The sequence below is a fragment of the Palaemon carinicauda genome, chromosome 2 (genome assembly GCF_036898095.1).
Source record: "Palaemon carinicauda isolate YSFRI2023 chromosome 2, ASM3689809v2, whole genome shotgun sequence".
In the NCBI taxonomy this organism is placed as follows: domain Eukaryota; kingdom Metazoa; phylum Arthropoda; class Malacostraca; order Decapoda; family Palaemonidae; genus Palaemon; species Palaemon carinicauda.
The window spans coordinates 14,215,098-14,243,013 of NC_090726.1; the positions used below are offsets into that span (position 1 = coordinate 14,215,098).

The window sequence follows — 27,916 nt, forward strand, 5'->3', positions numbered from 1 at the left end:
CAATGACGTTACCACCCAGCTATCTCCCCTTCTGGTATTACGCAACTGGCAATAGAACTATGAGCTTGTTCCATCAAATTATCACAATGACGGGACACAGTGAAAGGTATCAGGGTTGCCTGTGGTATAAAGCCTCAGGTCAAAATATATATGATGCAGGCAAGTTTTAGTTTTAATTAAAAATTCCTAATTATACTTTAATTTTATTAGTTTTTTTAATATGCTGAGATTGATTTTGTAAACATCTGTATAAGTAGAATTTACACCATTCAATGATTGAAAGACAAAAAAGAAAAAAAAATTGTAAGGGTCATATTGAATACAGTTCTTTGATATTACTGTTTTTGGCCGGTTGATTATTAGGTACAAAATTTTAACACTATCGTTGAAATGTTGAATAGTTTAACTAAATTTTTAACTTTCTTGCCTAAAATGAAAGCTAATTTTCCTACTTTGGTTTACAGAATGGAACTCCATCTATGTCGGGCATCCTATGGCAGTTCTTAGAAATCTGCTAGGCAGGCATATTCTACAACATATCCTGGCTTGGTCAGAGCACATCAGATGAACACTTTGTATATCTTTAGCTGGGGGCAATACTCTCCATGGATTACATTCATGGAGACTAGGAACTGGAAGGAATGATCCACGGAACTAAACCATTACGTAAATCTTAAGGTTCTTGGAAGAAATTAGAGTTGAATGATAAGTGCAGGCCAGTGTCAACGTTGAAAACAAAAGGAAAATATTCACTTTGATGAACATGGCTCAGTAGAGCAGTTACGACAACATAGATCTTCAGGACGCTTGCGTCTTCCAGCTGTAACTATAGTGGTGAATTAACTAGGGAGTAGTAAAATAACGCTGAACTTGGTGGAACTTGCTGCATTAGACTGAAGGAAATAAACTCAGTAGACCATGCCTCGCCTTCCCCAGAGCGTCACCAGTTCTGGCCAACCTCAGTCATAGCAATTGGCCAAACTAAGCTTTCCATACAGGAACTCTGCAGTCAGTTGGCTTGAGGGTCCCCAGCCAGGAACTTAAGTTTGACACGTCTCCCTTGGAGGCTTACATACATGAAATACAGATTTAAGTTTGGTTCCAAGTGAACATTCTTTCTTCAGAAGAGCAGTTTTTGTTTTTTATTGTAACCTTGCTGTAAATTAAGTACTAAGCGTTTTAAGCTTTCAACGTGGTTAGAAAAATACCTCGGTTTGAGCAGTTTAAATTTCTTGTAGATTTGTCTTAGATTTTTTCTAACAGTTTTAATAAATTTCATGGGTAAGCAGTTTGATTAATTTTGAGGAAAGTGAATTTTAATAAATTTCATGGGTAAGCAGTTTAATTAATTTTGAGAGTGAAATTATATGCTAAAGAAAATTATGAATATTTTTAATCAATTTACTAGAGGGGATTCGACGGTTTTGGAAGTTTAATCTTTCTAAGGTAAGGGATGACCATGGATTTTTTTTTTACTTTGGAATGCAGTTTTTATGTTTTTGTGCCAGAAAATTGTCATAAATATGAAAGTTTTGTAAGGTGAATTCTAAGTATTAAAAAAGTTAAGTAATATAAAGTCATCTATGCATCTATGCTTATATTTAGAATTAACAGAAAATTGAACAGTGTAACAAATTACTTGAAATTGACAGTAACCATAGGTTTTCTTACTGCCAAATTATTTTCAAAAATATTTTTAATTCCACCAACAGATGTGTATTCTGCATATAGTAGCTTTTTCAGTATAGTGTATACAGTATATCCACTACACCTCTTATACTCGAGATAATCGCACTGTACCAGGCAGCTCTTCAATACTTGCTAATGTCTAATTTTATATCCTGTTATTCTTATTTGCCAGTTTAAGTTATAATTTATATTTTAGAAAAAATTTACATTACTAAGGTTTTCATGCTTTGAAATGCCATAAAGGCTGCTTAAACTAGAAGAACTATTGAATTTTTCTTCTATCAGTGTTTATGCTTTCCCTTACTTGATTAAAAAAATTTACATGCCAATCCCATGACTTTTATCTTGTATGCATACTTGTTCCTGTAACCTTTCCATAACTAAAAAATTAATTACTTTAAAAATAGCCAATGATGAATGAAATAGCCTGCAAAAGTGTAATAGTTATTTATAATGTTCATCGAAACATTCTTAAACATTAATATTCTTTGAGTAGGTTAGTACCCGTTTTATTTTTTCACTTGTTAGTTGTAATGCTCATTTGTTAATCTTATCTTTTATAGAAGTGCTATAGGATCTAAGACATGGCCAGTGGACCACTTGATTAATCATATACACCAGGTAACTTCCAATAAGTTTACAATACTGTCTAAAGTGCAGTGATTCTGCAATTTGGCAACTGCTATAAGGCATAAAGCTGAAGATACATCTAACATAACTGAGGTATTGTTGAAACTAAAAGAAATTAAATAAATACATAGAAAGGTTTAGCGGAATTAAATTATTTTGATTTATATAAAAAGGGTAAACTGGTCTTGAAAGGCCTAACAATCTAGTTCAAGGTTATTAGGCTGTTATGAAAGTAACTACTGAAAGCAGAACAAGGCGTGTGATGTGGTTTGCAAAGTTTTATAATTTTCCTTAAGATCCTTAATATTTACAAAAAAAAAGAAAAAAAAATTTTGCCCATTCGAATCTTTTAACCAAACAAATGCAGAATCCTATTAAGAGGTACTATTAGCTTTTTCACAAGCGTGGCCTACTGTGAACGTACTAAACTTTAAGTTTGCCGTATAGTGACAGGAATTATTGCAACTGGTGAGGTGTGACATGTGTTATTTCTCGGTATTTTCCTGAATAACATTTTAAGTAAAGGTGCTTGTCAAAGAGCTACATAAAGGTTGAAAGTCTGGTCTAAAGATTGGAGATTGATAATTTTTAACAGATTTTTGACCTATAGCGCACACAAGGCCTGTCCTACGAAACCTATAGGAATTGATGTATACTAAATTAGGTGCTTGGTTTCTTCAATTTAAAGATTTTTCTAGATATATTTTAATTTTTGGTCATGGCGGCTTGTGCTAAGAGGCCCGTCTTTTAGTTCTGGGCAATATTAAAGGAATGTCTTGAGTAAATCTAAAAGCTTGTTGTATAGTCTGACTTGGGTCTTAAAGTCCTGTCCACATGATCGAACATGTCCGACGGGCAAACAGTGATACAGGCCACAATAGTTATTGAAAATGAGGGCTGATGACGTCAGAAGCGGGAAAACTACTGGCAGGGATCTGGCTTCACTGTATGATTTTAGATTCCTGTTAATGGTTTTTCCGCTTCTAACGTCATTAACTCTCATTTTGGTCTGGTATCAGTTAGCCCGTCGGGCATGCTCGATCGTGTGGAAAGGGCTTTGAGCCCTGTCCTTACTATTGAACATCATCGACGGGTTGACAGTGATGCCAGACCACGATAGGTAAAATGAGTGTTGGTTACGCCAGAAGCGGATATAACAGGGGGGATCGGGCAACACGACTAAGGTTTTGCTGAATATGCGTCTTTACGGTCTAAAGTGAGTATATTTGAGGAAAAAATTAGTAGTAGAAATGATGCCCCTAGGTCACGGACTCTGCTGGATGTGGAGACTAGATTAGATTTTAATTTTTAGTAAAGATCAGTTTTATTTACATTTTAGATTAGTTTGTCATGCATTCCCTAACACTAGGAGCATGATTTAGTTTGTATATTAATTCTCATTTAAGGAGTTAGACTATCGGCTGTAAATAGTTCGAACTTCACTTTGTCACTGTTACACTTATGATCGATCTATGGTATAGATACAAACTAAGGTTGAATCTAGTACGCTTCCATGGGATATTACTGTTTATTGATTGGACATGATGAAAGAGTTTCTACTTTATACAAGTAGTATTTTGTCGACCAAATAATCTATGAATACCAAAGCTTCATCTTCAATACCAATGGTTGCAAATCATTATCACAGTTCGTGCACAACTGCTTGGAAAATAGCACTAGGAGTAAAATGAAGATTGCAAAGTTCTCCTCATCCATCAATTCCAGCAGATTATTTGTAACAGAACATAGTTGTTTACGTAAAATACAATTCAGATTGCGGACTGGTTGTCTGAGAATGTTACGATTATATAAATGATCAAGTAGTTTGAAAAATTGCTTTTCTAGTGAATTCAATATAAAGGATAAATGAGAAGCTGGTTTATCAATTTGAATTCTAAAACTTTTTTAGCCAGTTCTTGGTTGCTAAAGACGTTTGAAGCCTTTTTTTTCAGTTATATTTTCAATTACACAAAATAGGATATGATATACCTTACTTATGTCTGTTACTGTTTTCCTAGATTTATTCTATTTTCCCCTTAAACGGTAATTATACATGCATTTTATGGTATTGTATTCCCACCGGCCATTTTCTGTTCTTAACACAACAACGTTTTCTTTCTTTGTCTGCTTTCCATTTTCTTGTGACATTCGAACCAAGAGCTGTCCTAACAGTTATAGCGTTGTCCCTTGAATGGTCACGTAATCATGTTTTTATTCACCATATTTATCACAGTCATGAAGAAATGTAAAAAATACTCTAATATTTCTAGAGGTTCGGATCCAGGTGTAGATTTTACCTACCCCCGGCAATCATTTATCTAAGTGGGGTTACCAAAACTGTTAACGCTTGGCAATTAAAGTAGTTATTATAAACTTGTGTTGTTCAGTATAACAGTTATATTTTTATATATTCTAAGAGATAAATTCTACTAGTTCTATATTCAAATTTCTTGTGATACAAATGCTTTTTTTTCTTATAAAAGATGATATCCAGGTAATAAATGTAGTTTGTCTAATAGCAGCAATGATGATTCTCTTTGTCAAAGTCAAAAGCAAGAGAAAAAAAAAAGGAAAATGATGAAAACTCCTGGTGTATCTAATGCGTCACCTATTGATAAATGGAAGACATTTATAGATGACGGCTCTAATGCAAATCATCTGAAAGATGTTATTAAAGTAAAAACTACTCGGCTGTATTTAATTAATGTTTTGTGCTTCCACGTTCAGGTTCAATAGCAGTTCTGCTGCCCAAGTGTCATCCAAAATTTTAGGTTCTATTTAAGGAAGGTAGAGAGATGCCATTTCTTACAGTGAAGGATGAGGTAGCTACTGGTTTTGTAACTAAAGTGGCTTTGTAGTATTGTAATAAAAAAAGGAAATGTATGGTTTATGTAAGTAATTATATTTTACTAACTTACTTATTGGACCCAGTATATGTTTTAGTTGACCTGTTGTTTATATGGTCGAAGCACAGAGAACTCGAATCTAGTGGCGAGACTGTCCCGTAACCACAATTGAATGACCTTATCTAGGGTCTTCCAATAGAGCATTTTTATTCAATAATTTCTTAAGATATAAACGTGTTGTTGTGTACACTGATGACCCTGTCGTGAGTTATAAGTGCTGCAGATGAGGTCGTATGGCCTAGAAGTGCTAAATGAGCATTGCTGTCGATTTTGTGGTAAATCCAATAAGACGAGGGTGTATGGTGACAAAATCAAGGACAAGTAAAAAATCGAATAGAAATGTGGGGATGTTCATAATGTCAACCCAAGAGTGTTGCCCTGAAGGCCTTAAAGTAATCCTTTGCATGAGACAACTTATGAAAATCTAAGGAACGATAGTTCTCCTTTATTCATCTCAAGGTTCTATAGTTAGCAAAAATTTCTAGGAAAAAAACGTAGGGAACCGAAAAATCCAAATTCGAGCAAGAATAAAAATCGTGAGGAGATTCAAGTTAAATACAATAACTTTATTTAGAAATTTCCCAAAGAGATGGAATAACTTAAACAGGCAGTATTGTGTAAAAAGAATACTAATTATATTAGATATTTCAAAAATATAATTTTTGTTCTTAAGGAAAAACGTGACTCCAAAAGTTAAGGTAGCAGGGGTCTATGATAATGGTGGTGAAAGTCTAAGTGCAAGGCCTGCTTGTCAGGTAATAAGCCAGATTATGTAGAAAATGTGGTCACAGATTTTACTTACATTCTTGATTCGATAACCGAATATATTGAAAGTCTAACCAATCAGCATCCTTCTGAAAGTAGGTTAAGAGAGAGTATTTCTGAAAATGGCACATAAACTCCATATTGTATCCTGGAATATAAACAGTTTAAGAAAACGAGATACTGATTTAGATGCAAATACTTATTCTACAAATGTTGATGCAATAGCGTTGCAGGAAGTAGGTAGAAACGCTTCCTATCCACAAATTGACGGTTACGAGTCCAATTACAATTTACATAAGAAATACTATTCCAGCATAATATTGCTATGCTAGTAAAGTCAGTGGTACTGAATGTTTGGCAATGAAAGTAAGGCTTTAAGATGCTGAAATATATATGTATATGTATATGTATATGTATATGTATATATCATGTGCATTCATATTATTTTGCTATTGAGGATCTGCCCGATGTCATTTATTCTGAGGATTGTGTATTAGTCGGTGATTTAGATGGTTGACATAATAATCTAGGTACTTGCTTCTTGTTTAGGGAAAGAGAACAGATGTATATCGTCCATGTATCATACACAGAATAGGAGATCCCCTAATATGCCATCTATGTGACGTTTAAAATATGGCCCCAGCATTTTGAAGCCAAAAACAGGATAAATTGAAGGTGTGTGCATCGAATGGGGTAGTGATGGCGGTCTTGGGGATGTCTTCTGGGTTCATAGGCACCTGATTATACCCCTTCAGGAGGTTGAGTGTGGCGAAAACCTTAGCTTCGTGCAAGTACGAGTTAATGTGCATAATTCAATGGTCTATCTTCTTATGTGGTGTTAGCGAAGGTATGCACTGTACCGAGTCCCCATTCTAGTTTGGAATTTGATGTAAAACAGTTGTTTTCTCTGTACATTAAAATAATATTTATCCATTTAGGTGAAAGGGGGGTATAAAATGTATGTTATGAAAATATAATTGCGGTTATTTCGAAAATGTTTTGTCAATTTGAAGTGCTATGTAACATTGAAATTAATTATAACTTGGATGTATTTGGTTTAGTCTATTTCTACTGAAACATGGGGACCTACTAAAATGCTTGTTTTGAGAAAATTATAACTATGATTAAATACTATGTAATTTCAAACCTGTGAAATAGTCTCATAAAGTTTGTGTGAATTCACTTAGTGTATATTTAAAGATTATTTATGCAGCAACTGTTTTAATTTGTAAAATATAATTATAACGATGTTTTTTAGCGGTTTATGTTAATTATTACTTAGCTTTGACTTTTGTACATAGCTTTTGTACATATATGTAAATTAAAGGTAGAACGGGTTATCTAGCAAGATTAACAGCATCTTTTTCACCTTTTTACCTTCGACCACTTTGTTGCCCAGGTAGTTTTTGATAGGTGCGCATTCATTTGTTTGTATATCTATCTTTTGTAAGACTGTGATTCGCATTACTTAAAAATATTGACTGAATCTCCGGAAATTTGGTGGGATGATTGGTCATGATCCAAGAACAATTTCATTAGATTTTCGGATTGATTAGGTTAAAAATCAAGACCAAGCTCAGGAAAAAGTAAAAAAACTCTTCTTGCCATATTGTGGCCAATCTTATATGCATGAAACTAGTGCTAAAATATACATAAATATATTGTGTATCTTGTGATATATATCGTGTTATACTAATGCCATTAATCTTTTTAGCAGTTGGGGAACAAAGGCCAACGGAGTCAATGAACATGCTGAAATTCCGGGCTCTGTCACTACGAGGCCATTGTTTTCCGACTTGTCTACATAAAAATGCATCAAACTCGGTGAGATGATTAGTTATTATCCAAGGACCATTTGAGTAGATTTTGAGAATGATAGGACTGAAGCTAAAGGTCATGAAAATGAAAGATTTTAAGCCATGATAACAAATTTAGATAACATGTGTTTTGGGATCAAATACCCACAACATCGTCAGTTTTCTTGGTACAACAAGTGGTTGTGGCAAAGGTAAGACTACCGAGTGGTTGTTCTACTTATGTCAAAAAACTGTCTGAATTTGATTTTTTTTAAGTAAATATACTTGAATCCTGATATTTTACCTTTGATATTCTCGTTGCGAAGGTTATGTTGTGATAGTTGGGTATTTATTTGATAGACATGAAGTTGTTTATTTGTAAGTGTGCCAAAGCGGTTATGATTCGCATAACTCAAAAACTATTTGACCAAATTTCATGAAAGTTAGATCAAGATCATAAAAAGGTCGTTTTACCATATTGTGGTTAATTTGTATCTGATTTGCATGAAATTAGTGTCAAATGTTTGCAATTCAATTTCCTATCTTGTGATGTACAACATGATAATGTGATGTCATTATCCTTGCTTATTTATGTTTGTATATTTATTTGTTTATTATTCGTATAATTAGAAAATTTTTTGACCGAATATTTTGAAATTTGATTAGATGATGGGCCATGATACAAGGACAATTGTTAAAGTGAAGTAACGAAAAGATAAAAAAAAAAGTTTTCCTTATATCGTGGTCAATGTAATCTTTATTTCATGACACTAGTGTCAAAGTATGCACAATTTAATTACCAGTCTTATAGTATACAACAAGGTATAGTGACATCAAAATCCCTGTTAGCGGTTTGGGTACAAAGCTCAGCGGGATCAGTGAAGTTGCAATAGTTGCAGTGGTCATCATTATGCGGCCATTATTATCATATTTCTTTGCATGACCATGATAACAAATGCGGCATTGGCGAAGGTATGTGCTCTACCCAGTACGGATTCTAGTTGAATTCGGTCTGTATTAATATTTTTGTCAGTAACATATGCTAACATTGAAAAAAAGGGCTATGAAAAAAAATATTGCATTGATATTTATTATATTTATAATTGATTAACTTCCTCTTATTAATAGAAACATACTTGTCATTTCTACATCATTTTTACAATAAATATGGCGGTTCTGTTAATAGCATTACATAACTTATACTAGACCATAGATTTAAGTTAGAGAGAGAGAGAGAGAGAGAGAGAGAGAGAGAGAGAGAGAGAGAGAGAGAGAGAGAGAGAGAGAGAGATTATTATTATTATTATTATTATTATTATTATTATTATTATTATTATTATTATTATTATTATTATTATTATTATTATTACAAGGAAGACTCCAAAGTTCATTCATGGTGTGAGAACCAAAATTCTTCAAGTCTAAGGGACATAATATAGGGAAAGCAGAAGAAATAAAAAATTATATAACAATATGAACATTACTATTTGCGCGAAGGGATTTAAGATCAGTGTTTTTTTCCAGATCGAAAATTGTAACATATCTCCTGGAATATCAGTGAATAATTGGTTCATTTTCAAATATTGATTGAATATTTGTTTAAGATATTGTACCTGGTACCAATGCACTATCTAAATCAACAAACCCTGTCTATTTCACAGTAAATATTTAATTAATACAGTAAGAATTTTCTTGTATAATTTCAAGTATCAATGTTTCCCTTAAAATGACGAATTGTTTTCTTTATAAATACAGAATATATGATTTTTTTCCACCAACTTTTTTCAAGGTTAATTATGTAACCAACAGATGTCACTGGTTTAATAAGTGATGACGTAACGTCTTTTGAAAGTAAATGTTCTCTTGAAGATTCCTTGTTAGTTTCTCGACCAATCAGGAGTCGTTTCTCACTCTTAAATGCCACGGACCTTCTGATTGGTTGAAACTTGGAAGGAAGCCGGCAAGATAGAACTGTAATCGGTAGGAAATCAGGAAGCAACATCAGTGCGTGTTGTGGTTCAGCCTTGTTCATACCTTCATTTAGCTGCTCAAATCGTTTGCATATTCGTGTTTGCATCATTTCTTTTGGACTTGTGGTTCCAGCAATCTTCGCCATGTTGTTGGATTGTGGTATGAAGGTAAGCCTGAGTTTGTAATTTTGGTGTTCAGGGCTTGGGTAATTTTTCAGAATGTTTTTTAAATATTCTTGCAGTTTTGTAAAGGGATCTTTTTGTTACCTATCTCTGGAAAACATAGCCATTATTCATATTGGCTGGAAGATGTCGGTAAACCTCATAATCAGTGTTTAATAATGAATGTTTTAGGTTTAATTTCTATAAATCAAGGATGAGATATAGAACCACGTATACATTCATGTAATTTTTTTGGTAAGTTAGAACCTTTTTAACCAGGTTGGTGTCTAGAATTTGCCGAATACTTAATGGCTAAACTCTTGCTTAAACGTTGTCAACGAAAGTTTTTTTTTTTCTTTTTCTCCTCTCTAGTATAGTAAGCATATTGCTTAGGGGTAATCGTGAGAAACTGATATTAGAAACCGATATTCTTACATAGAGATTTGGTTTAGTACTTACATGTGATAAGCAATAAAATTTGGATACAAATCTTAAATCATAATTTTTAGTATTTTATATTTTAGCGCCAAGTATATCCTGGGAATTTATTTTTGGTAGCATTTGATGCATTGCTTAAGTAAAGTGTTAATAGGATTTTCAAAAGTCTTATTACTACCATTTTCTTTGGTAGTAATTTTCTTGAATTTTGAGCGTATACGTTTTGGTGGTTTCTGGGCCTATTTTGAATTTATGGTAAATACTGCTTTGAGTTTTTAACAAGTTCAAAATCTAAGATTGTGTTTTTAAAGAACGGTGTTATTTCCAGAAATTTAATCAAATTTTCGGTAGGTTTTCTATCGTACCTGAAGTAACGATTCACAAAGTCTTGATTTGATTAAAATTCTTTTTTTTGAAAATAACCAGTAAATCTAGCAATACAGGCCCATCTGCCCTAGCAGATGGGCCTGTATAGCATCCTTAAGAGTACAAGTTACTTAATATAGATAGGTAAGGTTTTGACTTCGGTTGCTAACTTTTCAAATTTCTTTGATATTTAAGTCAACAGCTATGGTTATTAATGATTCCCTGATTGTAAGCGTAATAAGGTGTTTAGTTAACGATCTGATCGTATTGAAGTGGTTTTGGTGGTTAAATTAGATATGAAAAGGAGTTAAGTTTTTGTATTTTAAGAGGTTTGGTGTTAAAGATAACGACATAGACAATAGAGCTGTAAGAGAGTAGAGTAAAGTGTTAATCTGATGATTCTGGATGTCATTCGTTTTTGTGGGTCCCATTTATCAGTTAAATATAGCTCTTGGCTTTTTAGTTTTCTGGGTTATTACAGAATCTTTCAGGATTTTAGCTTAGACACGCTTCAGTCTATGGAGATTTAGCATTAATTTGGTAGTCTTTATATCTTATCTTCTATTATCTTGAAGTTTAAGGTTCACCAGAAATTTTTTTCAAGGAAATTCAGTTTGGAGAGACAATGGTTGGAAGCATTAAGATTTTAGTAGAGGTTGCAAAATGTATAGTTTGAGGTTAGCTAGTTTAATGTTTTACAGATCTCACAATACAAGAAATTGAACGCATTTGTACCAGGGGTCACTAATTTTGAAATTGAGTCTTAGAAGTTTAAGGATTTTGCCACTATGCATTAGGCAGTGACTGGTTTATAAAACAGATGTACCCATATATTATCCTTCTATATTCATAAATGTGCCGTCTATAGTTTAGTTGAAAGCTGCTCTGATTTAAGCGTTGCTAAATTGATACTTTAACCTTTTGGCTAATGCACTTTGGTAAATTGATCTCAGCCTTTTGGATATGTCAGGTTATAAAAGTTAATCCAAGATCTGTCATCAATTTTTGTATTCAATCGTGTATTACGTTTTATTGTGTAGTTGTGGTTCAGAGCCATATATAATTTTTTTCTATTAACGTATTTCATGTTCGTTGATGTTACTGATGTCTTATGGTTTATAATGTGAATGAAACAACAAATGGTACAGAATGCTGATCTGATTTTCTTTTCAGGTTTAATGGAGTGTGGATAAAATCAAGCTCTACAGATTACCAATAAGCTCTCATAACGTAGTTTAAATTACAAAACACTGATAAAAACGTAGATCTTGCATCCTACACACATCTCTAGTGCTTTGTCATTGGAGTTTTGTAGAGTTGCGATTTATTCACTCTGAAGTATGAAGATTAATTCAATCCAAGAGAATAAATAAGATGCAGCATGCTACAAAAGAGCATGCAGCAGGCAGCAGAGGAGAGAGATTGCAGCAGGCAGCAGAGGAGAGCGAAAGCAGCTCGCAGCAGAGGAGCGCGAAAGCAGCTCGCAGCAGAGGAGCGCGAAAGCAGCTCGCAGCAGAGGAGCGCGAAAGCAGCTCGCAGCAGAGGAGCGCGAAAGCAGCTCGCAGCAGAGGAGCGCGAAAGCAGCTCGCAGCAGAGGAGCGCGAAAGCAGCTCGCAGCAGAGGAGCGCGAAAGCAGCTCGCAGCAGAGGAGCGCGAAAGCAGCTCGCAGCAGAGGAGCGCGAAAGCAGCTCGCAGCAGAGGAGCGCGAAAGCAGCTCGCAGCAGAGGAGCGCGAAAGCAGCTCGCAGCAGAGGAGCGCGAAAGCAGCTCGCAGCAGAGGAGCGCGAAAGCAGCTCGCAGCAGAGGAGCGCGAAAGCAGCTCGCAGCAGAGGAGCGCGAAAGCAGCTCGCAGCAGAGGAGCGCGAAAGCAGCTCGCAGCAGAGGAGCGCGAAAGCAGCTCGCAGCAGAGGAGCGCGAAAGCAGCTCGCAGCAGAGGAGCGCGAAAGCAGCTCGCAGCAGAGGAGCGCGAAAGCAGCTCGCAGCAGAGGAGCGCGAAAGCAGCTCGCAGCAGAGGAGCGCGAAAGCAGCTCGCAGCAGAGGAGCGCGAAAGCAGCTCGCAGCAGAGGAGCGCGAAAGCAGCTCGCAGCAGAGGAGCGCGAAAGCAGCTCGCAGCAGAGGAGCGCGAAAGCAGCTCGCAGCAGAGGAGCGCGAAAGCAGCTCGCAGCAGAGGAGCGCGAAAGCAGCTCGCAGCAGAGGAGCGCGAAAGCAGCTCGCAGCAGAGGAGCGCGAAAGCAGCTCGCAGCAGAGGAGCGCGAAAGCAGCTCGCAGCAGAGGAGCGCGAAAGCAGCTCGCAGCAGAGGAGAGCGAAAGCAGCTCGCAGCAGAGGAGAGCGAAAGCAGCTCGCAGCAGAGAAGAGCGAAAGCAGTTCGCAGCAGGAGAGAGAGAAAACAGTTCGCAGCAGAGGAGAGCGAAAGCAGCTCGCAGCAGAGAAGAGCGAAAGCAGTTCGCAGCAGGAGAGAGAGAAAACAGTTCGCAGCAGAAGATCATGAACGAATTGCACTTTTATAGTATATACATATTTAGTATAAGAGCTTTTTTCATATATCTTGTCTAAAAGTATTTATTGGGGCTAATAAATACAAAATTCTCCTAGTATGGTTTTATTTTATTGACTACTTTCCTTTTTCATTTATTAGTAGATTTCCGATGGTGCTTTTTCTCTGTTCACGCTTCTGCTCCTTGCTCCATTATTTTCTTAACTTGTCCATTACCAAACGTATCTGAAATAAAACATTTAGATATTAGTCCAAAATGTTTTAACATTTGTGGAAATACTCTGTACTCAAGTTCTGCTTTTTTTTAAAAAATACAATACAAAATCGTTTAAAATACAAAATCGTTGGCTATTTTGATATTGCCAAAATATTCCTACTTTAAAAGCTCTTGATAAAATAGATAGTCAACACACTTTTAGGAGAAGTTTTAAAAATCAAATATTGCCATTTTTGAACTTCTAGAGTAAAATATTCGAAACTTATAACCTTGAAATAGCATAATTAATTCATATTAGTTGCGTAGTTTCCACTTGAAAGGGATAAAATGTTGCTAGGTGTACATTCAAACTTTATTTACAGAAAAAATGTTGATAGTTTATACGTATACTTAGAATTTGAAAAATTGAATTAAACATACCTTTTTGCAGGACGTTGGCTGGATGTTCAATCCATATCCATCCGAAGACAATTTTAGTAGGCTGCAATCTGAAAAAATTATTACTTTAAAATTCAATTTTCTGGCAATGTCACAGCTTTAAAATACTCGACTAATATACAAATGATGTTAAATCCCCAAAATAAGCTAACGTTTATAAGAGGCCAAAGTTAGCGTACCTTGTAGTAAATACTAAACCTTATACTAAACATTCTACTGTTCCCCATTTTATGAACCTAAAATTCTATATTTAAATCAATTTTGTTTAACTTTAATGTAATTTTACATAACAGAACTGGTACAGTTATGCTTTATACCGGCTCTGTCCTATATACTGAGAACTAACGCCCTATTCTTGTAGAGGCGACAGTTTTTACAACATTTCCCTTTTACATACAAATAATTTTTCGGCTTAATTACAATTGAATATTTGAATTACGATAATTAAGAAATCATTTCCATATAACTCCAGCACCTTCAAGAACTTTTTAGTTGATCTCAATTTTTATGAATGTTCTACATTTGTTTTTTAAGATCTCAAATTTATATTAAGAGTTAGTCTTATAAATAGTTATTTGGAAATTTCTTTAAAAGCTAGCTATGTACGACAAATTTGAAGGTTTTATACACTTACTAACAAGGTTTTCGAATTGCATCAGGGGAATGGAGGCAAATTTCTGTCAAGGTCATTCCATACTTCTAAACTTTATTAGTCGGGAAAAAAAAGTTATCTTATAGTTTCCGTATAAGCTCGTCCGTCATTTAGGTCCCATTAGAACCTGGTGAAAAAAAAATGAGCATTAGTATGTGCAAATGTTGAGCAAAATCTTACTCATATATCAAAGTCTTCATTTCAAAAGATTAATTTACAAGGACGACTAAATTGCATATTACACACATGCCTAGATATATTTCATAAGTTATAACAAAATTAAAATATTAAATTGCTACTATCAACCTGTCTAAATATCCTAATATAACCTTCAGGCCATCCCGCGCACTCCCTTTCATACCTAAAATCCAATTACTAACGTTCCTAATAAACCAACTATTTTTAGTACGCTGAAATTTTCACCTACATAAACAAGGCAGATTTTAAGTTTTTTTTTAAAGTTATCTATATAAAAAAAATATTAATGGAACCAATAGTTTCTTACATGGATATTAAGCTTTCTCATGGGTGTTTCAAAAGAATTAAACCCTCTAAAATAAATATAACATTTCGGTTAACGTCCTTAGCAAAGAAATACATTATTTTATCCGTGAGCTCTAGAATCTTCAATATCTATCTCAATTTATTAAATGATACGAAATAAAATTTGCATTCAAATCTACCTTATATCATCTAAGTCAAATTTGGTCAAAATTAACTAAGAATCTAGATATAGAAATTAAATAGCCTCACATTTTAAGACCAAAATCAACCTCAAGGGCGTAAGATATTCGTCAAGGATATACTTATTGAAAAAATGTAATGTCTTATACTTCCGAGTCATGAAAACCAAGACTTGTGTAAAGATAACCTTCCAAAACATAAGAAAATTCAAACTGATTATTGTAGTGATAAACAAATTTCTAACAAAGAATTTCAGGAACTACAAATACCAAGTGGCCTTGATAGAAAATTTTGGGTTTGACTCTGAAATTGCAGGTATATTTTGAATTAAAAACCCATAGAAGTTTTAAAAAAATTTTCTGTGATCTATACCAATCTTAAGATATATTTCATAATATCTACATGCTAAAATTTTGTATATAAGAAATTTTTTAAAACCCCTGTACACGAAAAATACTAGAATATATGTTTGTGGAAAAACCATGAAAAAAATTAGTACATTCATATGAAACCTGCCACAAGAACTTTAAGGGAAAAAATCCATGCGAGTCTTGGGGAAACCAGTGTAGAGAAAAAAAAAAAAAAAAAAAAAAAAAAACTTTTCTTCTGAAGTCTCTTAAAAAATTCAGTCGTTAAAAACAATTTAAACTGCTTGAACATTACACTTTAGAAAGTTACAAATCGGCACACCTGTGTAGGGACGTTAACCAATATCTCTCAAACTAACCTGCAGGTAAATGTTAGCAACCAAAATCAATACTAGCAATAACTTAACTAAAGCATAAAAAAACAGTAGTATGCGAAGTAAACAAGACAAGAAAACTCGGAACGAAAAGGAAGAAAACTAGGAAAATACAGCTAAGAAAAACTCCGCAATAGCCAGAAGAAATGAAAAGTACAGTAAATGATAGACTAGAATAAAAGCCATTGATTGAAAACTAGAAAGAAAAATGTGGCAAATGCATTGGTAACAAGACGAGATCAGAATAGAACTATGAAAAATTAGGTATTGGAAAATTTGTAGTACAATGGAAAAGTGGCTATTTAATATACTCATTACGACCTACAGTAATTTTAAATATGAAAACAGTATTTTGCTACAACAGACTTATTAATGAGATCCACAGTTTTTGTAGGATCACTTTTTTTTGTAGTCTTTTCGTTATTGAATTTTCTCAAAATCTATTTCTTCACTGGTGGAGTTTCAACGTTCAGCCTGCTTGCAATTCTTGTTTCTTCATTTTCATACACGAGTTCCGGATAAACCTGGAAGAAATCAAAGCCTGTAATGTACATATTAAATCTCAACTATTCTATCTTTGCCGGAAGTAGGCCTACTCTTTACCTTAAATGTAGAAAGAACTAGCTAAATTCATTTAAATATTTTATATTCATATTTCACTTTGGATCAGATAAGTTTGTTTTTTTTATAAAGAAATCAAAAGTATTTTTACGAGGACTTTAATGGTAATTTGTCTCTTACCTTTCAAAATCATATATATATTCTCCTTGTTCTACCCATTGAAAAACAGTAGTTTCCATTTTTTTTTATTTTTTTTTTTTACCTATTATAAAACGGCAGTTCCAACAATTTTTATATGAAGCTAAACATCTGAACAACCTGAGAACAGAATTTTACCTAACTTTCTTACAAGTTATAAGTTTCCAATCTTGCAAGTTATAAGTTTCCAATCTTACAAGTTATAAGTTTCCAATCTTACAAGTTATAAGTTTCCAATCTTACAAGAATCTTACAAGTTATACAAGTTCCCAGTCTCAAGTTATATACATTCATAATCTAACAAGTTATACACATTAACAATATTAAAAGTTTCATATTCACAATGTAACAAGTTAGCCCTATTCACAATTCTACAAGTTAGCCATATTCACGATTTTACAAGTTATCTATATTCGCAATCTTAAGCACATGCTAGCACTCACAAATTCTTATCTTACGGTATAAGTCTTTCCTCGAACAGGCAAATATTTAACGGCTCAATTTAAGAATTTAAAACCCGAAAGTAAATTAAATTATCTACAATATAAAACAACAACAACAAAATGCAGCAGTTTATGGTCCACTTCATTACCAAAACCTCAGACGTTCATATTTTTGTCTGGGAATTGGCTAGTTTTCATCAGGGTTAAAAGAATACCTTTTAACCCTGGTTTTCATCACCACGCTGGTCAGTGCGGACTGGTCCGATTGTTTACGGCCTATAGTAAAGGTTTCACCAAGTAACACCTTTTTCGTTCAGTTATAAATTTTAATATTTTTTACTTTCCTATATTATCAATTTGGTTTGAGAGATTTCATGTGCATTTACATTTATCGCCAAAATATCTGTCCATCAATACGAACATAACACACTGGTAACTAACGCCAAACAATGTGTTCAAACATAAATGCTTTTAAACTTCAAAAAAAACAATTACTTTAGCCAGGGACTGATGAATTACACTACTAATTAATTACACTTCCGTCTTTAATGTATTTATATTTCCCTAACACTAAACCGCCTCTGATATTAAAGTTGCAGCCAACAAATTTACAAATATAACTTTAGAAATAATTATTTCCGCCAGAAATAAGTACTTATAAATTAGTGCAAAGTCTAATCACTAATTTAAACTATAACTAATTTTTTTTTTTTTTAGATTTGATTTTAAGACATTTTTCATTTATCATTTGCATAATAACCATAAAGCTTAACAAATGTTAAAGTGAAGTTTTATCCACCTACCAGTACTGGAAGTTTTGAATTTGTGGGTCAATTTTCAAGTAAACATTCTTAATAATCTGTTTACTCCAGTTCAGCTGAATGAAATGTTCCTTTTAAAGAAAAATTCCGTTTCTTATGCATCCATTTATCGTTCAAGATTCAACACCTCACTCAGTATGGCAATTAAAAATCTGGAAAAGAAAATTAGTTTATGTACAATTTCTACCATTCCAAAAGACTTGCATATGAAGACATTAACAGTGAGAATGCTAATTTTTTCTATATTTACCAAAACATTTTCTTGAGTAATAAGAGCATTATTTCAATACTAAATTTATATTAAAACCTGTGGCGAATATATCCCAATAAATATTTTGAAAAGAATATCTTGATGTGCTTATCCATTTGAAATGCATGTATGATACTAGGAAAAAACACCAACCTACTTGTGTCTGACGCTGCAGAAATAATTCAAGACAAAATGGAAAACATTTAAATCAAGGTTTATATTTCATAAACTTGCTGCAAACACTAATGAGACTGCATTAATTAATTCCATATTCAACTACTTTAATTGTGAAAACTTCTACACACATTTGTCAATAAAGAAAAGATTGAACTTCATTTACTAAACTCCTGTAACTAGTATAAGAGTCTAGGACATCAAGTAAAACAAATTCAAATGTTACAAAACTTGCCATTAAAGCAAATACCTTGGCAGGATAAGTCATGAGAAATTTAAGTAAACGTCATTTATCAAGACTAGAATCTACCGTAAATGCAACATATATTTTAGAAAAAAAAAATTTATTTCAACACCTACTACCTAAAGCGCTTCAGGTTTAGTGAAGCAGAGGGTATTCCTAGTTGAAAATGACCCAATTATCGAAGAAATATAATTTTAAAAAATAGCCTTTTATGGGAGGTGGTAAATAAATCTAGAATAACTAGAAATTTCATGTTCCTTTGGTAGTTAAGATATTCTAACTTTTAAACTAAAAGGGTTGAATATAATAGTTTAAATTCAAACCAAATACATGAACCATGTATTTTGCCTATTTGATATCTTATTTTAGGCATTTCTGACCATGAATGAGGCAAGCCACTTTTTCAATTGTTTTTTTACCAATTACTTATAAGACAGTTATGAGGGACTTCTGTAAGAAAACTGAGTTTTTGGCTGGGGAATTGGGTAAAGTTATTTGTAGCAATAATTCTGACCAGAAATGCCAAATAAACACAAGCTAACCCAGTTGGAAAAATATAGTTCGTGAAACTGGCTGGAAATTAAAGTTTCAATTATCTTGTTCATCTACGCCTAGAGTTTTTGCTCCACCGTGGCTCACTATGCTGGCAAAATTAGCAATACATCACTACTACCTAGTTCTAGTCAACAATACAATGGGCTGTTTATGCTTACACCGTCGGTCATTATTTCAGGTTTATTTTTTTTTTTATACATTCACATGAGCAATAACAACTACACAGAACAGAACATTTTCATCATAACCAATCACGGAAATTGATTACACAAATTCGAGGGATTGTACATCCCTCGTGGATAAGTATGTTGATAGTCATACTGAATCTGAATGGGGATGGGTGGAAAAATGGATGTTTTGGATCATGGAACTTATGCATACTGTAAATATTTGGAATCGCGTAATATATTAAAACCTCTGCTAATTAAGTGAAAAAAAAAGTTGGCAAATTCCAATACAAACAAGTCATGCGCAAAAACTCTTCATCAGTCTCATAGTTGTAAACATTGAACCTAGAAAGAAAAACTTCAAATTTTAATTGACTGATATGAAGGCGTTATGCCCCAGCTTCCATTCAAAAGGACAATGCCAAAATAACCAGCACACTCCAATTTCTTAGAGAATTCCGCTTTCGCTAATAATTATAGTACCATGTCAAATTTAATTTTCCATATACATGCCTTTAAACGTAAAAGCGCAGACTAGATTCAATTAAAAATAAAAATTTAAAATAAAAACAAACAAAAGTACTAAGATTGCTTACAAAACCTCCACACGTATGTAACCAGTGTCACCATGCCTTCACAAGTGATTAAGCAGTGACAAGCCTTCACAAGTGATTAACCAGTCACAAATCTTCACTAGTGTGTAACCACAGTCACCAAACCTTTACAGGTGTGTAACCAAAGTCACTAAACCTTCAAAAGTGTGTAACCACAGTCACCAAACCTTTACAGGTGTGTAACCAAAGTCACTAAACCTTCAAAAGTGTGTAACCAATTACAAACCATCACTAGGCAGTAACCACAGTCACTAAACCTTCACAAGTGTGTAGCCTGGGTCACTAAACCTTCACAAGTGTGTAACCAGGGTCACTAAACCTTCACAAGTGTGTAACCAGGACACTAAACCTTCATAAGTGTGTAACCAGGTCACTAAACTTTCAAAAGACTAACCAGAGCCTTTAAACATTAACCCTTGTATAATACAAATATCCATTAAACCATGAGTGAAAAGGATAGTAAACTTTCACATTTCTGTAACCAAACTCACTAAAATTTAACATTTCTGTAACCATTGTCACTAAACATTCACATTTCTGTAACCAGAGTGACTTTGTAACTAACTTCACTAAACATTCAGTCACTAAACCTTCACATTTCTGTAAGCAGTCACTTTGTAACGAACTTCACTAAACATTCAGTCACTAAACATTCAGTCACTAAACATTCACATTTCTGTAAGCAGTCACTTTGTAACGAACGTCACTAAATGTTGTCACTAAACATTCACATTTCTGTAAGCAGTCACTTTGTAACGAACGTCCCTAAACATTGTCACTAAGCATTTACATTTCTGTAATCAGATTCACTTTGAAACAAACGCCGCTAACCGTTCACATTTGTGTAACAAACGCCACTAACCGTTCACATTTGTGTAACAAACGCCACTAACCGTTCACATTTGTGTAACAAACGCCACTAACCGTTCACATTTGTGTAACAAACGCCACTAACCGTTCACATTTGTGTAACAAACGCCACTAACCGTTCACATTTGTGTAACAAACGCCACTAAACATTGACATTAACAAACGCCACTAACCGTTCACGTCTGTGTAACAAACGTCCTAAACATTGACATTTGTGTAACAAACGCCAATAAACATTGACATTAACAAACACCACTAACCGTTCACGTCTGTGTAACAAACGTCAATAAACATTGACATTTGTGTAACAAACGTCACTCAACATTGACATTTGTGTAACAAACGTCACTCAACATTGACATTTGTGTAACAAACGTCACTCAACATTGACATTTGTGTAACAAACTTCACTCAACATTGACATTTGTGTAACAAACTTCACTCAACATTGACATTTGTGTAACAAACGTCACTCAACATTGACATTTGTGTAACAAACGTCACTCAACATTGACATTTGTGTAACAAACATCACTCAACATTGACATTTGTGTAACAAACGTCACTCAACATTGACATTTGTGTAACAAACGTCACTCAACATTGACATTTGTGTAACAAACGTCACGGAACATCCAGATTTGTGTAGCAAACTTCACTAAAACATACAGATTTGTGTAACAAACATCACCAAAACTTCAGATTTGTGTAACAAACATCACTAAAACATCCAGATTTGTGTAACAAACGTCACTAAACATCCAGATGTGTGTAACAAACGTCACTAAACATCCAGATGTGTGTAACAAACGTCACTAAACATCCAGATGTGTGTAACAAACGTCACTAAACCTCCAGATGTGTGTAACAAACGTCACTAAACCTCCAGATGTGTGTAACAAACGTCACTAAACCTCCAGATGTGTGTAACAAACGTCACTAAACCTCCAGATGTGTGTAACAAACGTCACTAAACATCCAGATTTTTTTTAAAAACTTCATTAAACATCCAAATTTTTGTAACAAACGTCACTAAACATTGACATTTGTGTAACAAACGTCACTACGCATCCAGAATTGTGTAACAAAAGTCACTAAACATCAATATTTGTGTAACAAGCTTCTCTATACATCCAAAGTTGTGTAACAAACATCACTAAAGATCCAGATTTGTGTAACAAACATCACTAAAGATCCAGATTGGTGTATCAAACATCACTAAACATCCAGATTTGTGTAACAAACTTCACTAAACATCCAGATTTGTGTAACAAACTTCATTAAACATCCAGATTTGTGTAACAAACTTCACTAAACATCCAGATTTGTGTAACAAACTTCACTAAACATCCAGATTTGTGTAACAAACTTCACTAAACATCCAGATTTGTGTAACAAACTTCACTAAACATCCAGATTTGTGTAACAAACTTCACTAAACATCCAGATTTGTGTAACAAATGTCGCTAAACATCCAGATTTGTGTAACAAATGTCATCAAAGATCCAAATTTGTGTAACAAAAGTCACTAAACACCCACATTTGTTTAACGTCACCAAACACCCACATTTGTGTAACAATCGTCACTATACTGACAAATTTGTAACAAGTCACTAAACATTGACATTTGTGTAACAAACGTCACTAAACATTGACATTTGTGTAACAAACGTCACTAAACATTGATATTTGTGTAACAAACGTCACTAAACATTGACATTTGTGTAACAAACGTCACTAAACACCCACATTTGTGTAACAAACGTCACTAAACACCCATATCTGTGTAACAAATGTCACTAAACATTCACATTTGTGTAACAAAAGTCACTAACCATCCACATTTGAGTAACAAACTTCACTAAACATCCACATTTGTGTAACAAATGTCACTAAACATCCACATTTGTGTAACAAATGTCACTAAACATCCAGATTTGTGTAACAAATGTCACTAAACATCCACATTTGTGTAAAATACGTCACTAAACACCCATATCTGTAACAAATGTCACTAAACATTCAAATGTGTAAAAAAAAAAGTCACTAAACATCCACATTAGAGTAACAAACGTCACTAAACATCCACATTTGTGTAACAAATGTCACTAAACATCCACATTTGTGTAACAAATTTCACTAAACATCCACATTTGTGTAACAAATGTCAATAACCACCCACATTTGTGTAACAAATGTCACTAACCACCCTCATTTGTGTAACAAACGTCCCTATTTCACAATTGTGTAACAAACTTCACTTATTCACATTTCTGTAACCAACCTCACTTATTCACATTTATGTAACCAACCAGACTTATTCACATTTACATATATAATCCAAGTCACTTAACATCTACATGTGAAATCAAAGTCACCCCACAATTACATTTGCGTAACCAACATCATTTAGCATTTAACATTTGTGTAACCAATGTGACTTAAAATTTCACCTATTTGTAACCAAAGTCACTAATTAACATGTGTAACCAAAATCCCTTAACACATGTTACACACGTATAACCAAAGTCACTTAACACATGTTACGCACGTGTAACCAAAGTCACTTAACACATGTTACGCATGTGTAACCAAAGTCACTTAACACATGTTACGCACGTGTAACCAAAGTCACTTAACACATGTTAGGCACGTGTAACCAAATCCACTTAACACATGTTACGCACGTGTAACCAAAGTCACTTAACACATGTTACGCACATGTTACGCACGTGTAACCAAAGTCACTTAACACATGTTACGCACGTGTAACCAAAGTCACTTAACACATGTTACGCACGTGTAACCAAAGTCACTTAACACATGTTACGCACGTGTAACCAAAGTCACTTAACAAATGTTACACACGTGCAACCAAAGGCACTTAACAAATGTTACACGTGCAACCAAAGGCACTTGACAAATGTTACACACGTGCAACCAAAGTCACTTAACACGTTACGCACGTGGAACCAAAGGCACTTAACAAATGTTACACACGTGGAACTAAAGGCACTTAACAAATGTTACACACGTGCAACCAAAGGCACTTAACAAATGTTACACACGTGCAACCAAAGGCACTTAACAAATGTTACGCATGTATAACCAAAGTCACTTAACACATGTTACAAACGTGCAACCAAAGTCACTTAACACGTTACACACGTGCAATCAAAGGCACTTAACAAATGTTACACACGGGCAACCAAAGGCACTTAACAAATGTTACACACGGGCAACCAAAGGCACTTATCAAATGTTACACACGGGCAACCAAAGGCACTTAACAAATGTTACACGTGCAACCAAAGGCACTTGACAAATGTTACACACGTGCAACCAAAGTCACTTAACACGTTACGCACGTGGAACCAAAGGCACTTAACAAATGTTACACACGTGGAACCAAAGGCACTTAACAAATGTTACACACGTGCAACCAAAGGCACTTAACAAATGTTACGCATGTATAACCAAAGTCACTTAACACATGTTACAAACGTGCAACCAAAGTCACTTAACACGTTACACACGTGCAATCAAAGGCACTTAACAAATGTTACACACGGGCAACCAAAGGCACTTAACAAATGTTACACACGGGCAACCAAAGGCACTTATCAAATGTTACACACGGGCAACCAAAGTCACTTAACAAATGTTACACACGGGCAACCAAAGTCACTTAGCACATGTTACACACGTGCAACCAAAGTCACTTAGCACATGTTACACACGTGCAACCAAAGTCACTTAGCACATGTTACACACGTGCAACCAAAGTCACTTAGCACATGTTACACACGTGCAACCAAAGCCACTTAGCACATGTTAAACACGTGCAACCAAAGCCACTTAGTACATGTTAAACACGTGCAACCAAAGTCACTTAGCACATGTTAAACACGTGCAACCAAAGTCACTTAGCACATGTTAAACACGTGCAACCAAAGTCACTTAGCACATGTCACACACGTGCAACCAAAGTCACTTAACACATGTCACACACGTGCAACCAAAGTCACTTCTTAACATGTCACACACGTGCAACCAAAGTCACTTAACACATGTCACACATGTGTAACCAAAGTCACTTAACACATGTCACACATGTGTAACCAAAGTCACTTAACACATGTCACACATGTGTAACCAAAGTCACTTAACACATGTCACACATGTGTAACCAAAGTCACTTAACACATGTTACACATGTGTAACCAAAGTCACCTAACACGTGTCACACATGTGCAACCAAAGGCCCCTAACACATGTTACACATGTGCAACCAAAGTCACTTAACACGTGTTACACATGTGCAACCAAAGTCACTTAACACGTGTTACACATGTGCAACCAAAGTCACTTAACACGTGTTACACATATGCAACCAAAGTCACTTAACACATGTTAAACGTGCAACCAAAGTCACTTAACACATTTTAAACGTGCAACCAAAGTCACTTAACACATGTCACACTTGCAACCAAAGTCATTCAACACATGTCACACGTGTAACCAAAGTCACTTAACACATATTACATATGTGTAACAAGTGTCACTTAACACATGTTACACATGTGTAACCAAAGTCTCAACATTCACTTGTGTGTAACCAAAGTCACAGCATTCACTTTTGTGTAACCGAAGTCACAACATTCACTTGTGTAATAGTCTAGAAAGTCACAACATTTACTTTTTTGTAACAGACACAACATTCACGTTTGTGTAACAAAGTCACAGCATTCACTTTTGCGTAACCAAAGTCACAACATTCATTTTTGCGTAACCAAAGTCACAACATTCACTTTTGCGTAACCAAAGTCACAACATTCACTTTTGCGTAACCAAGTCACAACATTCACTTTTGCGTAACCAAAGCCACATTCACTTTTGCGTAACCAAAGCCACATTCACTTTTGCGTAACCAAAGCCTCTAATCATTCACATTAAAAGAAAAAAAAAAAAACGTTGAAAAGTGTTTAACCAAATCCGCAAAATTTGTAAACATACTAGTGTATGAATAGTTTCTTACCCCATTGTCTGAAAATTGTATTCTATATTTAAAAAAAAAAATTCTTCGTAAAAGTTCATAGCAACTATAGTTTCCAATTTTGAAGGCAAAGAGAGAGAGAGAGAGAGAGAGAGAGAGAGAGAGAGAGAGAGAGAGAGAGAGAGAGAGAGAGAGAGAGAGTGTGTGTGTGTGTGTGCGCGCGCGAGACGTTCATGGATGTATGCAATGCTTGAATAAGTTTGAAATTGGGGTATAATCAATTTGGTGCTATTTCGTCGAAACGAAGGAATTAACTACGTCGATTTTTGAAAATTTTCTCGTAACCTTCAGCACTAAAAAGTTGCAGGAGTAGCTGCATGATATTGGTACCGAAGTCAATGTAGTTAAATCAAAGCTCCATGTATAAGTTAGTTTAGGTTAAAAAGTATAGTTTGATCTTTGTCCCTGCAGACTAGGTTCTGTAAAAAAAAAAAAAAAAAAAAAAAAAAAAAAAAACTAACACATTCAACGTTTCATTAAAATCACTAAATTCACTTTTGGCCAAAATAAGATTACTTTAATCAATATACCAGTTGCCCCAGTAATGAAGCCAAAACTAAGTTTAAAATCTCTGGAAAAAAATGCAAAGGAACACAGATCTCACTCTTAACATTTGGATTTTTTTCTTTTTTTTCTTATCAACTAGAAGTATGCTATTAATTCACAACGGCCCTAAAGGACCTCAGATTTATCGAAAACAGTTTACGCAAAACTCAAAAGAAATACTGCAAAAGAAAACAAATCAGTTTTAGAAGATGTCAAACAAATTTCATTCCTAAAACCGTCGCAATGGCAACCAACACTACAGAGCTGCGTGAAAAAAAATTTCCCCAGTTTTGCACTACAACGAATGTAACCGAAAACAGTTTCACAGGATGTACTAAAACCTTCATAATAGAGAACTAATTCATATATAGAACGATTTATTGCATTTTACGTGTTCTGGCAAGGAATCTCAAGGCAAAGTTTAGTTATGCCAAGAAAATTTTAAAAGTCCATGCGAGAACTTTTATTTGTACAATATACACATGAAACCACTTTTCAAGTATGGAGGACAGTATAGGGGACAGTGAGAAAAGTATAGAATTTGGATAGTTTGACTCGGCGAAGTCAGCATAAAGATCAAATTCCTAGAACAAACACTTACAATTCAATACAATAAATCTTTGGAAAAAGAATACTTACATAAATAACCACGATTGACGTTGACATCCTCAACCCGATGAGATAAATGGCCCCAAAATTCTGAACAGCCTTTAGTTTCAGAATGTGGAACTTTGAAAATCAAGGAAGAAGAAATCCTTGTTCTGTCGTCCTTTGGAGACAGGTGGCGCCACCTGCATTTGGTCTTCATGACCATTATTGCTAATGCAAATTTTATTTTTTTTTTAATATAGAATTATCCATTAGAAGCATTGTTATTTATACTGAAGAACATAGTTTCATTATTATTGTAAAAAAATTCGCATTCAATTAGACTAATAAAACGGTTTCGGTTTCCTACGTAGTACAAAAGATTATCAAATTTGAAAAAAATTCTATTTTTTTTTTTGTGAGTAGCAGAATAACACCAAATTCATAAGTTAAAAAACAATAAAAAAATAAGAAAAAAAAATGAAATGGATCACTGGGCAAGATCTATTTTCTAATCTGGTACATTTTGCTATTTGCTCCAAAATATATGGGATACAAGTATCATTTCAAAAATTTCAGTACTCGTATGGAAAGTTCAAGATTTTTTTTTTCATCAATTTAGTACCATCGTTTAAGGCATTTTTTAAATCAAGGTGATGTAAAACGCTCATAATCAACCAAATGTGGATATGTGATTTTATTCGTTACATTTATACAACTGAGTTTACCTAAAACTCTCATTCAGAATAAGCATTTTTTCACGTCTTTATTGGATAGTGTTTATACTTTTACAGTGACATATTCTGATAACAATTGGATAATGTATATTCCTAGATATAAACACAGTTGCTACTAGATAGGAGAGAGTTTATTTACTTCT

At 34.3% G+C, this 27,916-nt stretch overlaps 2 long non-coding RNA genes across 7 annotated transcripts in view; one reads left to right on the top strand and one right to left on the bottom strand.

The window, feature by feature from the left end:
• Positions 1-27,916, top strand: part of LOC137623269 (uncharacterized) — a 478,525-nt gene that overhangs the window by 356,912 nt on the left and 93,697 nt on the right. The window lies entirely within an intron of this gene.
• Positions 1-27,916, bottom strand: part of LOC137623259 (uncharacterized) — a 492,316-nt gene that overhangs the window by 264,119 nt on the left and 200,281 nt on the right. For 2 of the 4 annotated variants that reach the window (XR_011040580.1, XR_011040576.1), the window contains exons 1-3: positions 27,088-27,142; positions 17,955-18,124; positions 16,402-16,473 (exon numbers count right to left, since the gene is read on the bottom strand). This is a non-coding gene — a long non-coding RNA (uncharacterized lncRNA). Of the gene's footprint in view, positions 1-16,401; positions 16,474-17,954; positions 18,125-27,087; positions 27,143-27,916 lie in introns of those variants that run through there. The other 2 variants (XR_011040577.1, XR_011040578.1) reach the window with 2 other exon arrangements.